This window comes from Procambarus clarkii, chromosome 47 (assembly GCF_040958095.1).
Source record: "Procambarus clarkii isolate CNS0578487 chromosome 47, FALCON_Pclarkii_2.0, whole genome shotgun sequence".
NCBI classification, from domain to species: Eukaryota; Metazoa; Arthropoda; class Malacostraca; order Decapoda; family Cambaridae; genus Procambarus; species Procambarus clarkii.
Genome location: NC_091196.1, coordinates 21,444,033 through 21,456,251, shown reverse-complemented (window position 1 = coordinate 21,456,251; position 12,219 = coordinate 21,444,033). Strand labels below are relative to the sequence as shown.

At 47.6% G+C, this 12,219-nt stretch overlaps 1 protein-coding gene across 2 annotated transcripts in view; it reads left to right on the top strand.

The window, feature by feature from the left end:
* Positions 1–12,219, top strand: part of NaPi-III (Na[+]-dependent inorganic phosphate cotransporter type III) — a 61,239-nt gene that overhangs the window by 23,352 nt on the left and 25,668 nt on the right. The window contains exon 1 of one of the 2 annotated variants that reach the window (XM_069302086.1): positions 1,051–1,247. The exons of the other annotated variant lie outside the window; for it this stretch is intronic. The gene's annotated coding sequence lies outside the window, so the exon portion shown is untranslated. Of the gene's footprint in view, positions 1–1,050; positions 1,248–12,219 lie in introns of those variants that run through there. 2 annotated transcript variants of the gene reach the window in all.

The window sequence follows — 12,219 nt, the reverse complement described above, 5'->3', positions numbered from 1 at the left end:
TAGCTCAATCTGAACTTCCTACTGACCTTCCCGAGACAGGAAGTAGGTGCGTGTGTGGACAATATAACAGTGATGGTATTTCTGGGGTTGCGAAACAGGCCTCGGGGCCTTTGTTTCCACTGCTGACCTTCGCTCTTACGAGCAGGTTGGGGGTAGAAGGTGCTAACCCTATGAAGGTAACGGTTTGTTCACTCTTAAGAGTAAAGGCGTAGAGCTGTTGGTGGTAGTGTATTAGTGTCCTAGTGTGTCCAGGTGACGAATAGTGTCCAGGTTGTGGAGGCAAAGTGAAGTTTCCAGGTAAGAAGTGTCCATGTACATAAGAACATAAAAACAATGGTAACCGCAGAAGGCCTATTGGCCCATACGAGGCAGCTCCTATTAATAACCCCCCAATCCCACTTATATACATGTCCAACCCACGTTTGAAACAATCGAGGGACCCCAACTTAACACTGTAGTATAGTGTTTAGTTGGCAGGTAGTGTCCCTGTGGCGGAAACTGTCCAGCTGGTGGAGAAGTGTCCAGGTGGCGGATACAGTGTCCAGGTGCTAGATACAGTGTCCAGGTGCTGGATATAGTGTCCAGATGGCGTGGTGTCCACAAGGGACAATAATGGGGGGGACTTCGTGGTCGAGCTGGAGTTCGTTGCCGCAGGGAACGTGTCTAGTCTGAGTCTGAAACTTGCGCCTGATTGGCTGGCCACCTGGCGGTAGGGGCGGTACATCGGTACTCCGAACTCCAATTGTCAGCTGTGTTTTTTACCTCGTCTACAATGAATTACATGACTGGCTTGGTGGGCCTGTTGAATACTGGCCGCTCTGCTATATTTAGATAATAACTAAACAAGACGTGAAATGAATTAAATTGTAAATGGAACAATGTACATCTTGCCGCTTCGCTCCTCCCCCGTCTTGCCAGAAACGGTATTCCTCTGTTTTCCCTTCTCCCGCTGCTCTCCCTCCCAACCCCCTAATCTCGTCCCTTCCCCACCCCCCTCCGACAACCCCCCAACCCACCTCACCCACGACACAGGTATACTGATGTCGGTGGAAACTCCAGTGATGCAGTTGAGGCGACACCATCGCCGTGGACGGTCATAAGCAGGACCTCCTCTACCACTCAGCCACAGTGACTTAACACGCGGTGACCATTGCTACTACGCTTTCTCTCCGCCACATCACGTGCGCACGCTCTCCTCTGCACGTGACCGCATGCCGCTGCCATTTTGACTTCTGAAAGCCAAGACAGTAAGTGTGAAGATTGTTGTAGTCATCAGTGCTTTACACAGCTACGCCTTCCATCGTATAACAGTGATAAGATCGTTCGAAATCAGTGCATATTAACCAATCTCTTTGTGAATTAGTTATTTTATCAGTAAGAAGTTTGATATTTTTCGTTTTTTTTTAAAGATTGATTGAAACTTTCAACCGTAGAGGAGCCGATTGTGCCTTTGTAACCTTTTTCACCACCACTCATGGGTATAGCCAGACTCCATAATAAATTAAGTAAACTTAAATGTCCTAGTAACTATCAACTTAACATGGATTAAAGTTTGCAAGTAATTAATAATGGAATTGTATAAAACATTTTGTCATCCAGCGTACAGTTAACATTCATTGTGCGTTCTCAAAAAGATTTTGTGCAAGAAAAAATAATGGTGTAGTTAATCAAGCTGCGCAGTGGTCAGTGTTCTTGTACAAGACTGACGTGAACATAAAGGTTTGCCTCGAGTTTGGTACTGGCAAGTTACCAAGTGAGGTCATAGTACGCAGCCGCGCATCTCTGTATCGAATGTACTTGTGTTGCGGGACCGCAATTGAATAATGAAATTTCAACATCATACACAGAGATCGCACTAACGTGATGCATGAAAATCCACAAGGGCCGTGACGGGGATTCGAACCTGCGGCCGGGAGCATCCCAGACAGTTTATAACATAAGAATGACATTTTTATAACATAGACATAAGAACATTGTTCAATTTCATTGAACAATGAATTTCATAGTAAGTTTTACTAATAGGATAGCCGGATTTTTGGGAATATTTTTTCATTAATTTTTTTTCGTTAGACACTTTTTGGGAAAGTTGCCAGTATGAACATATAACGTATCCGAGGCGTATTGTCTGACTCTTAGGTGCTCATTGGCGAGGAGGGAAGAGTAATGTTTACCCGGAGGTGAGCCGGTCCACGTGGTCGCCTGGAGTAGCCTCACTACCTCGGGTTTCCCGCCCATTGAACCCATATCAATGAGGCAGTCCCCCCCAGCACCTTGCTCTGTAAACTCTACCACATTAACTTAACAACAATACCTTTGGTTATATATTACTACATTATTGTTTATTACTATGTTGGCCAGATAGAGGGAGAGAGGGAATGGGCGAGTCATATAGTCATGAATGGTGCTTAGGGAGTGGAGGTCGCTCCCCCGGGTCCTGGGGCTGTGATTGGTGGAGCGAGAGGGTGTGTCTGGCTGCCATCCCCCGCCGCCAGACGCCGCTCAGAGAGGCGGCGGCTCTTGGGCCGTCATCCCGCCTTACTCATACATCACATTTGTCTTGCATTTGAAACTACATCGTTTCAAAATTGATCTTTTTATAGTTGTTCCTATAATCAGAAGACAAGCGTGTATTCTTTCGTAATAACGGTGTTTAGGAGGCATTAGTATCCACATTTTTGTATTCCGTACATCAAAACTACGGCACCATTATCATAAATCTTTATTTATGTCTTTATTTATACATTTGGTTGTCTATTTATTGTATATATTTCACTGGAAATAATGGTATTAGAGTTTAGTAGCGTTAAAGATAGAGTAGTGAGTGGAGTGTGGTGCGGCAGGATGTCCGTAGATGGCTGGCCGGGTCAGACGGGTCCCTCACGTGCTAACTCGCCATCGCCTACCCAACTCTTAATACTTTTGCACACAATCAGCTGTATTTCGATTATTTTGAGCCTCTATTGGCATAGACAACTTTGTAAAGATTGATGTAGTGGGACGCAGTGGATTGTGGGTGGTTGGCGGCGGTGTTGGGGTGGGGGTCACTGTTGAGGTGGGTGGCGTGGGGATGACTGGGGCGTGAGGAGCACGTGATCTCATCCGCGCTTCGCATTCCAGCTTTTTGTTTGTCCAGCTTTTCTGAGAACTGTGCCCGTTGCTCCCCTCCGAAGATGTGTGACTAAGCTGCTAGAAGACGTTCTCGCTTCTTAGTATTCAGGAACATGCTAACTTATTCTATTGAATAAGTAAATTGTTTAGCCAGCGTCGACGAAATTAACGAACCCCGTGGCGTAGTGGTTCTCGCCTCTTGAGGCGTTCTTGAGGCAGACTCGCCTGGCGCTTCGCGAGCGCTTTGGTCTGGGTTCTTGTCCTGATCGGGGAGGATTGACTGGGCGCCAGTCCTTATCTGTAGCCTCTGTTCACCCAGCAGTGAATAGGCACCTGATTGTTTAACGATTTGGCGGGTCGTATTCCGAGGAAAATTATGATTAATAAATTAAGGACTTATTAAGGCTTTTAATAATAATAATTAATTAAGGCTCGACATGTTATGCGTACTAGTGGCTGTACAAACTCTTGTATATATAAATAAACAAAAGATCACATTTAGGAAGGTCGTCTTTTCTGTTTTTGGAAAGGGTGTCTATGGATGTGGTGTTGCTTGCCTGTCCTCCTAAGGTTTCCCAACGTCACGAAACTGTCGTACTAAAGTGCCCTTATCCCGTGAAATGTCTGTTTCGCGAGCCGCTACCATTTTCTAGTACAAAAAATGTTGGCCTTATTTAAAATATACGTCAAAGTAAGACGTTCTGTTCGAAGGACTCGTCATTCCCTGACCCAATAAAGGATGACAACGGCATCTACCAGTCCACACCACCACCGTGACGTAATGCGGGAATCTGACGTTAAGCAAATAGTTGAGCGTCATCAAGACATACAAGATATAAGGATGGGTAGTCCGGCCCGCTGCTCCCAGCAGACTGTGGGCCTTGGCCTTGAGGCAGCTGGTGCAGCAGAGCGAGCAGCATACTGAGCAAGTGGTGCAAGGTGAGCTGAGGAGGATGGCAGCGTGGGTAGTGTCGCCCCGGGAGCTGCTCGCCCGCTGCCTCCCCTCGTGTTGGTCACGTGAAGACCCGCCTCAGCCAGACTGGTCTTCCACTCGCTGCTGGACCCGAGCCAGGTCTCCGCTAGTGCCTCCCTCCACCTACACTGGCTTTCATTGTCGTCACTAAACCCTGCTCTTGTGACCAGGGCCACATTAAGACTTTCCTCTGCCTTCTGCACACGATCCAAGATATTGGGGAGGTTATCTTGAGATGATTTCGGGGCTTTAGTGTCCCTGCGGCCCGGTCCTCGACCAGGCCTCCACCCCCAGGAAGCAGCCCGTGACAGCTGACTAACTCCCAGGTACCTATTTACTGCTAGGTAACAGGGGCATTCAGGGTGAAAGAAACTTTTGCCCATTTGTTTCTGCCTCGTGCGGGAATCGAACCCGCGCCACAGAATTACGAGTCCTGCGCGCTATCCACCAGGCTACGAGGCCCCCTTAGAGGGAGGGAGATTTGACAGCATATTCTCTAATAACCTACTATTTGGCTTTCATCTACAGCCGTAATATGCCTAAATGGCATAGGTAAAGACAATAATAAAGTAACGTGAATAGATACTAATAGGATTAAGTAATAAACAAATGGAAAATAGTATTCAATTTAATAGTTTGATCTAGAAAAGGAGGAAGAAAAGTTCTCATTAATTTTAGTTGGCACTGTGTCTAATAGATATAATCTTGGCACTGCTTGTGTCTTCCATAAATAAACAGCCTACTTTTGATATCATGGTCTGCTACAGTTTGGATGCGTTAGTGATTACCATTCAGGGTACCTTGTAAAAAAAAAGGTGTCTGCTTGTTATATAAGTCGTCTTGCGGCCAGGCAAGATCCACCTAACAGCAGTTGCAGAAGCTCCCAGGAGACGCTGGGTCCTCAGCTCAGGTACACGTACCTGAGCAGGACCCAGCTCAGGTACGTGAACCTGTACACGTACAGGTACGTGCTTTAAGCACCTCAGGTACAGGTGCTTAAAACACCTGCACCATCGCCTCGCGGATAATAAATAAATACATCGTATTTTGACATTAAAATCCTCAAGGGACAACAATGTGGTGTACTGTAAGTCATGGCGACTCGCAAAAGTTGACGTTTTCTATGCGTCGGTCGTTGGATACTTTAGGCTAGCTTTGGGCAATTTAGAACATCATTTTTATGACGTTGTGGCAACTGGAGAGGATTGGCTGGGTCACAAACATCCCTTGATCTGCCCGTCCTCTCTTGAGGCTCTTAACCTAATCTATCCCAACCTTACCCATGGACCCGCACATGTTTGTGAGTCGCTGTAATCTATTTACCCATTGTCGCGATGATCTATTTGTCCACTGTCGCTATAATCTATTTGTCCATTGTCACTGTGATCATATTTTGTCCATTTGGGATTTTGACGTTATATTTTGATCTAATATTCGAGACGACAGGAGTGCCTTGATCACACTACTCTTAACATATACCAAGACCCAGCCACGACAACCTCACTTCCATCTGCTTGTAGCGTCTCGCTGAAATGTTAATTTATGTTGTGGCTGAAGGGAAAGTGCATCTTATCTAACAAGTGAGGGCTATAGGCGCGAGTTTTACCCAAAAGCAGCGATCGATATGTATTCTACGGGTGTGAATGGCTTGCCTCGTATGCTCATTGCATGGAGCGTCGTCAAGCTTGAATTCGGATTAATATTCAATTGCTGCTGCAGTTTTAAGTGCAGGACACGACGTTTTAGGTTAGCTCATTGATTATGCATCCCCCCATACGTCACTGGTGGACCAGTTACACAATTTGATATGTCAAGAGTCTGTTGGTAGTTTAGGTTGTCCCTTTGTGTACGATACGCAGCGAGCGATGTCAGTGTGTTGGGGGAGTGTGGCAGGTGTGTTGGGGGAGTGTAGCAGGTGTGCTGTGAGTGTACCAGGTGTGCTGTGAGTACCAGGTGTGCTGGGGGAGTGTGGCAGGTGTGTTGGGGGAGTGTGGCAGGTGTGCTGGGGGGGTGTGGCAGGTGTGTTGGGGGAGTGTAGCAGGTGTGCTGGGGGGTGTGGCAGGTGTGTTGGGGGAGTGTGGCAGGTGTGCTGGGGGAGTGTAGCAGGTGTGCTGGGGGAGTGTAGCAGGTGTGCTGGGGGGTGTGGCAGGTGTGTTGGGGGAGTGTGGCAGGTGTGCTGGGGGAGTGTAGCAGGTGTGCTGGGGGAGTGTGGCAGGTGTGCTGTGAGTGTACCAGGTGTGCTGTGAGTACCAGGTGTGCTGGGGGAGTGTGGCAGATGTGTGTGGGGGGGGGGGGAGTGCCTGATGTGCTACAGGTACACGCGAGCACATGTACACACACACTACTCAGCAGAAGGGAGGACCTGCCGTCTCACACGCCAGAACCAGCTCAGTTCCATCGAACCATTAGTGTACAAGTTCACGAGAGAAACATCTCACAAAGCTGGCTTAAAATGTAGTGTATTGTGACTGGACGTCGCCGTTCATAACGCAGCGTGTGTGAGTAGTGGAGTGACAGCAGCAGCTCCGAGCACCTATTGATTGGCTCGTCAGCTCCCACGTGTAAGAATGCGGGCACACTAGGGGGGAGGCTTCATGCTATTTTATAGTCACATTGCTGTGTAGAGAGCCTAGGCTAACATGGGTCATGTCACCATGTAGGGCTGTGGGGATAGTAGAGTCATGCACCACTCCGGGCTCTGGGGTTGTCATGGTGACTACAGTGTGGCTGTGGAGGGGCCCAACACCCGCCACACCAGGGTAAATGGTGACCTTACTAGAAACCTTAAAACTGTGCTCAACCATAAAAAACTGGCCTGGCTATAAACTAGTTTTGGTACTGTACCTCACACACTGACACGTGAGTGTCGAATCGCCGACCTTGTCCGGTAAATCTCGTGAGTTGATGTAGCAAGGACCCGATCGTGTTTTCAGTCGTGGGCTATTTTTTACCTTTTGTGCCTGCATTATCGAGCTGTTAGCTCTTGGGCCCCGATTTTGTCAGTTGCGTTTTGGGTACAGTGTGGCATCTGTTGCTTATAGTGTTCGGGTACACGGTGTGGCATCTGTTGCTTATAGTGTTCGGGTACACGGTGAGGCATCAAGTAGGCAGTGTCAGGGAGTCTCACTTCACGGGGAAACATGTTGTTTACCCATGGTTGTTCCCCGGGGAGCTGTGGTTGTTATTAAGTGTCTTACACTTACACGGCCGCTGTGTCTTACACATGCACGTTCTTGTACTATAAACACGTTACAATTATTGTCTGTTTGTATCTGTGATGTTAAGAGGTTAGGGTTTGTGTGTTAGTATGTGAGGGGCGGCGACTTGCAGCTTCATCATCTGGTGATGCTGAGTTGATTATATGTTGTGTTCACATACTTTGCGTCATTATGTAATGGAATGTGATAAAATCGCGACAATCAGAGATAACACCATCAATGGTGTCCAAGAAATGGCTAAGTACTCCATTCATAATGATGTACTGCCAGGAATCCTAGCGAAGTAACCAAATTTGATTACTGTAGGTAATGCATGCAATCACGCTGCGGCAAGCCGCGTCCAACAACCTGGTTGACCAGTCCATCAACTAGGAGACCGGGGGGACCTTGACCCCCAGAATCACTGCAAGGACCCTGTAAAGTTGCCGCCCAGTTGGGTGGGTGTGGAGCAAGATAAGTGTATATGTAAACCCTTTCCACCACCGCCCACGGGATGGGTATGGAGTGCATAATATGTTGACCAGACCACACACTAGAAGGTGAAGGGACGACGACGTTTCGGTCCGTCCTGGACCATTCTCAAGTCGAAGTGCATGGAAAGGGGAAGGCGACGACATACTGTTAATCCGTTGATGCGGTTCAGCACAACGACGGGTCGCTGGAGACGAGAACAGCTGTGTCACCTGTATGTAACTTGTCAGCCAGTCCCTGGAATGTCAGTACTCACCTTGTTGTGGCTCTTTGGTCCCGCCTCTCAACCGTCAATCAACTGGTGTACAGATTCACTGTATCTATCATATCAACATTTGAAACTGTATGGAATCAGTGTATGGGTATCTAATCAGCCACATCACTGCCCAAGCATTCCCATTTGTTAACTATGACTGAAAAGATTCTTTTGAATGTCTGTGGCTCATTTCGGTACTGGGTTTCCATCTGTGTCCCCTTGTTCGTGTTCCACCTGTGTTAAAGTGTTTGTCTTTGTCCACCCTGTCAGTGTTGGCTGTTTCATAGATACAAGTGGCGGGGAAGGTGGTGGTTCAGAGATAGTAATGACAGGGAACACCCACACGGGATGACAGGGAACACCCACACGGGATGACAGGGAACACCCACACGGGATGACAGGGAACACCCATACGGGATGACAGGGAACACCCATACGGGATGACAGGGAACACCCACACGGGATGACAGGGAACACCCACACGGGATGACAGGGAACACCCACACGGGATGACAGGGAACACCCACACGGGATGACAGGGAACACCCACACGGGATGACAGGGAACACCCACACGGGATGACAGGGAACACCCACACGGGATGACAGGGAACACCCACACGGGATGACAGGGAACACCCACACGGGATGACAGGGAACACCCATACGGGATGACAGGGAACACCCACACGGGATGACAGGGAACACCCACACGGGATGACAGGGAACACCCACACGGGATGACAGGGAACACCCACACGGGATGACAGGGAACACCCACACGGGATGACAGGGAACACCCACACGGGATGACAGGGAACACCCACACGGGATGACAGGGAACACCCACACGGGATGACAGGGAACACCCACACGGGATGACAGGGAATACCCACACGGGATGACAGGGAACACCCACACGGGATGACAGGGAACACCCACACGGGATGACAGGGAACACCCACACGGGATGACAGGGAACACCCACACGGGATGACAGGGAACACCCACACGGGATGACAGGGAACACCCACACGGGATGACAGGGAACACCCACACGGGATGACAGGGAACACCCACACGGGATGACAGGGAACACCCACACGGGATGACAGGGAACACCCACACGAACACAAGCGCCCAGATTCCCGCATGGTGATGTTTTGGTCACGAGGCAGTGGTGTTGCCGGCACCGCAACTCAAGCACTGGGATGTGTTGAGTGCAGGACCGGCGAGTGTTGGCATGTGCGGGCCGGTGGCTGACAGCTCCTACTTGTTCACAAGGGCGCACTAATTATTGAAATTGTATCTACAACTGCAGACACACACGCAACTTTTTTACCTCTCGGCTGAGTGGACAGCGCTCGGGGGTTGTAGTCGTAAGGGTCCGGGTTCGATCCCCGGTGGAGAGGGAAACAAATGGGCAGAGTTTCTTTCACCCTGATGCGCATGTTCACCTAGCAGTAAATAGGTACCCGGGAGTTAGACAGCTGCTACGGGCTGCTTCCTGGGGGGGGGGGTGCGTGTGTTAGATATATATAGTAGACATAATAGAGGTAAAATAGAATGGTTAGAAAGGCGGGGTCCAAGAGCTCGATTCTGCAGACACAGATAGTAGTAATAATAAACTCTCTCATTTTGTTCATTAAAATATTATTTTACAAATATATATATATCAGGTAAACTGGTTAGATCCGACCGTCGGGTTGAGGTACAAAAAATAATGTCGAAGGTGAAGGAAGATGTGTACAGAGGCTCCAAGGTCTGGCGGCCTCTCCCACACCGCTACCCCGACCACCAAGGTCCTACACACCCACCCCACACCAACCCACCCACATCAACCCACCCTCACCAACCTAAACCCACACCAACCCACCCCTACGCCCACAAGACGCTCATCTGTCCTTATCGTATCTGCCCTTATCTCATCTGACCTTATCTATTCTGTCCTTATCGTATCTACCCTTATCTCATCTGTCCTTATCGTATCTGCCCTTATCTTATCTGTCCTTATCTCAGTGTCCTCATTATTCCTTACCTCAATGTCCTCATAATTCGTTATCTCATCTATCCATATTCCACCAGTTCTCTCACTGTATGCCCCTATCCCCAGGCCACTAACCCTGAGGACCAACCCAGTGAGAATATAATGTTACGTTTTATATTGAGTGACGTGGGGGTAAAGGTCAACCAGACCTCCACAGTGCCCAAGATGGACCACGAATTGATTTCTTGTTTACAAATTTGTTTGGTTCATATAGCGACCGCTAGAGTTGGCGTTTGGTCCAGCAGCACTGACCGTTTTTTTGGATTTGCCACTCCCTGAATTTTTTTTAATTGCTTTGCCTAACCAGAAACACTTGTATCTTAGCACCCCCCCCCCCCTTAGTACAATGGGTATCTAATTGTCTTATAAAATAAATAAATTAATGTTTATTCAGGTAGAGTACATGCATACAAGAGGTTTTACAAAAATTGATAGATTTATAGATAGAGCTAGTACATACAATGCCTAAAGCCACTATTACGCAAAGCGTTTCGGGCAGTTACAATGGTCTTGTTTGGTCTTGTCTCTTGTTTACAATGGTCTGCTAGCCAATGTTTGCCACGTGTCTTAACCTCAGCTTCTCGAGGGACGACTGTATACAGAGTAATGCGGATGGACTCGCTAGGCTAGCTACACGTAATTAATATTTGTCAAGACCTGTTATCGAACGCATTAATAATTTATGCTTAGTGCCGTTAAGTTGTCTGGAATGTCAAAAGCAGGAGTCCTTATTTTTGTTATTTTCAAGCATAAACGTACTAGAGATGAGCGACTTTTGTATGCAAGTAATATAATATAGCCAGACTGTTGCATGCAAGTAATATAATATAGCCACGTGTTTCTCCGGAAGATTATGACAAGAGATATCCCAGTTTGTTTTGTGGGAGAACATGGCCAGCCAGCGGTGAGGTGAGGTGTTCCGTCACTCTACCTGCTCCGTTATGCCGCGGGCGACAGATCCCGTTCTCAACCTGACTTAAATATGTCCCTCAGAGACACGGAATCTGCCTCAAAAACACGCCTCCTGTCCCCAGACTCACAACCCGCTAGTTTGGTGTTGGGATTAAGTCCTAAGTCAAGCAGGATCTAAAACCTGAACCGGCACGAACCTTATGACGTCACAACGGGGTCACGCGCACACTGTAAATATAACACAATATTTCATCTAAGTTTCGTTACGTTAAAATAGATTGAGCCAGAATACCGTATACGGCAAGGGGGGGTGGGGTAGGAATGGACCAACAAGAGGAACAAGAGGGAAGGAGAGAGCTGACCAACCAGCAACAGGAAGCCATGGCGGGCCAGTCTGTTTTTGTTGAGGAAGGGGGAACAGATCTTGGGGATGACGAAACCCCCTCCCCCCCCCCCCCTCCTTCTTCCCCGTGTTCTCTACAGGACAGAGCTGACGAAACTCTCCACTATTCTTCTCTCTCTCCCTCTTGTATATTATGATCATATTCCTTATGTTGCTTCTGACTTCCAGGCTTGTGAGGTGTGATAGCCTCATGGCGTACGTAGCCAGTCTCGTTACTCACCTTGGTACTCACCGGTACTCATCTCAGTACTAAGGTGCGTGTGGCGGGACATTGTGCGGGTTCCTTGCTACGTATTATATTATAACAAATTATTCTTACTAAATGATGTATCAGATATAGATATAATCGATTAATTAATTACTGTGGTGATAATTTTTATAGCAATCAGAATAAATATTGACCTGCGTTGTGGTGGTGATATGATACACAATTCTTAGGTTTTATTTGATGTACTCACCTAGATGTACTCTTCTAGATGTATTCATTCACATGCGCTTGCCGGGTCGAGTGTTAGCTCATGTGTCCCACCTTTCCGGCTGTCTGTTGTTTAACGTTGTGAGTCGCTTCCCACATTTTCGTTTAGAATTGTGTATTGAAAGTTAAAAACCATGTTTCTTAACAAGTTGAAGATGTTTGTAAATGTTGGATATTCATACCCTTTTCCCCCTTTCATTTTTCTTATCTTTTCTCTTACCTTCCTCTTATTCTTATACCTTATCCCATTATTACCTTTTCTCTCTCCCCATTCTCTTACCTTATGTATTTGCCAAACGTCATTTCTCCATTTTCTTATGTGTGGTTTGTCATCATGTTAATATTTTGTCCCTATGG